Genomic DNA, 5,000 nt, shown 5'->3' with positions numbered 1-5,000 from the left:
TGACTTCGTTTGGGTTGAGAGTGATATATTGTTGTTGTTGTTGTTGTTGTTGTTCCTTTTCCGCTTTTTCTTTTTTTTCTTATAGTTTTTATTTTTCTATTTCTACCTTCTCTTTTTTTTGTACATTATTTCTGTTTTTTTTTTCTTTTCTTCTTTTTTTCTTCTATTTTTGTTCTTTTCTTCTTTTTCTTCTTTTTTTCTTCTACTAATTCCTTTTTTTTTGTGAACGATTTCTGTTCTTTCTTTCTTTCTTTTTTTCTTTCTTTCTTTCTTCTTCTTCTTCTTCTTCTTCTTCTTCTTCCATTCATATTTTATTTTTCTTAACTTTTTTCTTTCTTTTTCTTCTCCCGTATCTTTTTCTTCCTTCTTACATTTTCTTCCCCTTTCCTCCTCCTCCTCCTCCTCCTCCTCCTCCTCCTCTTCTTCTTCTTCTTCTTCTTCTTCTTCTTCTTCTTCTTCTTCTTCTTCTTCTTCTTCTTCTTCTTCTTCTTCTTCTTCTTCTTCTTCTTCTTCTTCTTCCTCCTCCTCCTCCTCCTCCTCCCCTCATTAGGAAAGAAATCAAGAAGCAAATTGAGCTGCTAACTGTATCTAATTGTTTGTTTGTTTGTTTGTTTGTGTGTGTGTGTGTGTGTGTGTGTGTGTGTGTGTGTGTGTGTGTGTGTGTGTGTGTGTGTGTGTGTTATTCTCTCCTTTTTTTTGTTTTGTATTTATTTTACGTTTTTTTATCATTTTTTAAATTTCTTTTCCTGCTTTTTCTTTCTTCTTTCCTCTTCTTTTCTCTTCTCTTCACTTTTTCCTCTCTCCTTTCTCTTTTCCTCTTTATTTCTTCTTTTATTTTGCTTTTCCTGTTTTCTTTTCTCTCTTTTCCTCTTTTCTCTTTGCTTTTCTCTCCTCTCCTCTTCTTTTCTCTTCTCTCCGCTTTTTCCTCTCCTTTCTTCTCTTTTCTTCTTTATTTCTTCTTTTATTTTATTTTCCTGTTTTCTCTTTTCTCTCTTTTGCTTCACATTTATTTTATGGTCGATTTTGTTTTTCTTTTCCTTCTTTTTCTTTTCCTCTTTTCTTCTTTTTCACTCTTCGTTTCTTTTTCCCGTTTTCTTTGTCTTTTGCTTCTTCTATTTCTCTTCTTCTTAATCGTCACCATCATCTTCGTATTTTTCTTCTTCTTCTTCTTCTTTTTCTTCTTCTTCTTCTTCTCTTCTTCTTCTTTCTTCTTCTTCTTCTTCTTCTTCTTCTTGTTCCTCTTCTTGTTCTTTTTGTTCTTCTTCTTCTTCTTCTTCTTCTGCTCGACAGTTTAATCTGCTCGACAAAGGAGGAGGAGGAGGAGGAGGAGGAGGAGGAGACATAGGTATAGGAGATAAGGAAGAATAGAAGAAGGAAAAAAAGTAGAGAAAGTGGATGGATATGAAGAAAAGGAACAGGAGGAGGAGGAGGAGGAGGAGGAAGAGGAGGAGGAGGAGGAGGAGGACCATAAAATCATCAGCGTCATCAGGAGGAACATAACATACTGCGGTTGATTACTGTTAAGTGTACCCTGAAAGCCTCCCTCCCTCCCCCCTCCCCCCCCTTCACCCCCCTCCCTCCCCCCTGTACCTTACCTTACCTTACCTTACCTTGCCTAATCATCTTTCTCTGCTTTCTTTCCATACTTTTTTTATTTTCTTTTTATTTTATTTTCCTTCTTTTCTTTCGTTGTCTTCTTTTTCCTTTCCTTCCCTTCCCTTCCCTTTCTTTTCCCTTCCCTTTCTTTTCCCTTCCCTTTCTTTTCCCTTCTCTTTCTTTCCCTTTTTCTTTCTTTCCCTTTCTCTTCCTTTCCCTTCCCTTACATTCCATTCTCTTTCCTTTCCCTTCCCTTCCCATCCTTTCCCTTTCCTTCCTCCTTCCTTTCCTCCCCCCTCCCTTCCTCCCCCCTGTACCTGACCTTACCTTTCCTTACCTTACCTAATCATCTTTCTCTGCCTTTCTTTTTCCTTCCCTTCCCTTTCTCTTCCTTTCCCTTCCCTTACGTTCCATTCTGTTCCCTTCCCATCCTTTCCCTTTCCTTCCTCCTTCCTTTCCTCCCCCTTCCCTCCCTCCCCCCTGTACCTGACCTTACCTTTCCTTACCTTACCTAATCATCTTTCTCTGCCTTTCTTTTTCCTTCCCTTCCCTTTCTCTTCCTTTCCCTTCCCTTACACTCCATTCTCTTCCCTTTCCCTTCCCTTCCCTTTCCTTCCTCCTTCCTTCCCTTCCTCCCCCCTCCTTCCCCCCTGTACCTTACCTTATCTTACCTTACCTTCCTTTCCTTCCCCTCTTTTTATCCTTCCCTTTCCTTTTTTCTCTTTCCTTTTTCTTCAATTATTTTTGTCTTCCTTTCCTTTCCTTTCCTTCCCATTTTCCCTTCCTCTTTCTTTTCCTTCCTTTCTTTTCCCTTCCTTTCTTTTCTCCTCCTCTTTCTTCCCTTTCCTTTCCTTCCTTCAGTCTCTCTCCTCCTTCCCTTTCCTCACTCCCCTTCCAGTCTCTCCTCCTCCCTTCACTTTCCCTTCCCTTACCTTCCAGTATCTCCTCCTCCATTCCCTTTCCTTTCCCTTCCTTCAGTCTCTCCTCCTCCTTCCTTTCCTTCCTTTCCTTTCCCTTCCTTTCTCCTCCTCCTTTTCCTTTCCTTTCTTCCTTTCCTTCTTAGTTTCTCCTCCTTTCCTTTCCTTTCCCTTCCCTTCAGTCTCCTCCTCCCTTCCCTTTCCTTTCCCTTCCCTTCCAGTCTCTCCTCCTCCCTTCCCTTTCCTTTCCCTTCCCTTCCAGTCTCTCCTCCTCCCTTCCCTTTCCTTTCCCTTCCCTTCCAGTCTCTCCTCCTCCCTTCCCTTTCCTTTCCCTTCTCTTGCAGTCTCTCCTCCTCCCTTTCCTTTCCCTTCCCTTCCATTTTTTTTATTTTCTTTCTTTAATTCTTTCAGGCTTTCGTTTTTACTTTCTCTCTTTTTCTTTCTTTCTTTCTTTCTTTCTTTCCCTTTCTTTCCTTTTTACTGTTTTTTTCTTTCATTTATTTATTCACTTTCTTCCCTTTTTCTTTTTTTATTCATTTATTTATTTTTTCTTTCTTCATTCTATCCTTCCTCCCTCCCTCCCTTCCTTCCTTCCTTCCTTCATTCATTCATTCATTTTTTTGTTTGTTCTGTGTCTTTCTTTCCTCCCTTCCTTCCTTCCATCCTTCCTTCCCTTCCCTTCCCTTCCCTTCCCTTCGCTTTCTTTCTCTTTCTTCCTTTCATCTTTTCTTTCTTTCAGGGATATCTTTTTCTTTTTCATCCTTCTTTTCTTTCTTTCCTTATTTTCACTTTCAATTCGTCTATCTGTTTGTCTGTCTATCTCTCTTATTTCTTTCTTCCTTGGTACTCCTCCTCCTCCTCCTCCTCCACCACCACCACCACCACCACCACCAGCAAGGCCCCATCAATAGCTTTGTGTACCTCGCTGTCTTAAGGGGGGCGGCTACGGGGTATTTTTGGCCGAATATTTTTGAAATCTGAGAAATTCTTTTTCTTCGCTCACTGTGGCCGAGATAGCCTAAATTATCAAGTGGTAAGGTTTGTTTTGGTCAAATTAAATCCCTTACGGCCGGGAAGCCATGTTTAAATACCCCGCGCGGTTGCGTCAGAGGCCTGAGTCACGCGGTTACACACGTGGTGTCATTCAATGCTTATATACGCGTAAATTTTCAATAAAAAATGATTTCTTCTTTATGAATCTGCATCACTTGGCATCTCAGAGAGGGTGGATGGAGTGAGTCATGCTGCCCGAGGTCCGAGAGGACTGTAGATCACGCGTCACAACTTTGGCTATGAGGATGGGAACATAATATTACATATGTTTGGTTCTCAAGAAAGATTACAAGAATCTCTTCACTGGCAAGACCTTGAAAGAGCCAGACATGCAACACCCAAGTCCAAAAAGAAAACAGCAGAAGAAGGATGAAGAATACCAACCTGGAGAATATTGATAAAATCTGGCGACAATGAGAAATGTTGCGCCTTTTGAAACACTAACATAACAGTTAATAATAATTTCTCAAAACTTAGAAATGGTACCAGATATATCAATATCTCAGTCAATCAACAAGGTTTGCACAATCATGTGAAAATTTCATCTCAATCGGACAATTATGAAGGGGCATGACAGGGTAAATGCAAAAAAAAAAATTAAGGCCGATTTCTCAAAAGTTGGTTTTTACACTTCAAAAATTTCAAAAAATCAGTAAATCATCGACTGACAATTGTTAGGTATCAATAAAAACTTCAATCAAAGGCCGATTTTTTTATTGGAATAGATTTTTCAATATGGCCATAGAAAACGGGATACAGAGCGGAGAAAATCAAGTGTGAAAAAAAAAATTAAAAATTTTCTCTCAAAGATAAAAGCAAAAATCAAAAATCTGTTCCCGACAAAATGTAGATATATAATCGAAGTTTCATTGGTAATTTTTTCAAAGTGATTGACTTAAAAATAAAGCCTGTGAAACAAATTGAAAAAAAACGCGTTTTACCTCAGTGCCCCCTATCATTCACCCAATCTCCATGAAATTCACTATACACTCCTCATGAACACCAACAAACAACATAATAAAATTTCAAGGCTATTGGACCTACCAAAAGAGCTGTAGGGGGGGGGGTAGTCGCCCCCCTTAACACTGCATGGGGCAAGCTGAAATGTAGCCAGGTGTAGCCACGGTCAGGTATTAATAGGTGAGGGGTGGCCAGGTGTAGCAAGTGTTAGGTGTGCAGAGGGGGGGTGGGGGGTGTTGTGGGTGGGGTGGGAAGGGATGGGAAGGGAGTGGAATGGTTAGAGAAGGGGGAAGGGAAGGGATGGGAGAGAAAAACGAGGTTGGATGGGAAAGGATAGGGTAGGGAAGGGAAGCGATGGGAGAGAAGGAAAGAAGGAAGAAGTGGATAGGGAAAGGACGAGAAGAAGAAGGAGGAATGGGAAGGGAAGGAAGAGGAAGAAGGGGAAAGGTTAGGAAAGGGAAGGAGGATGGAGTG

The sequence above is a fragment of the Eriocheir sinensis genome, chromosome 24 (genome assembly GCF_024679095.1).
Source record: "Eriocheir sinensis breed Jianghai 21 chromosome 24, ASM2467909v1, whole genome shotgun sequence".
Lineage (NCBI taxonomy): Eukaryota > Metazoa > Arthropoda > Malacostraca > Decapoda > Varunidae > Eriocheir > Eriocheir sinensis.
Note: the sequence above shows the minus strand (reverse complement) of the source record.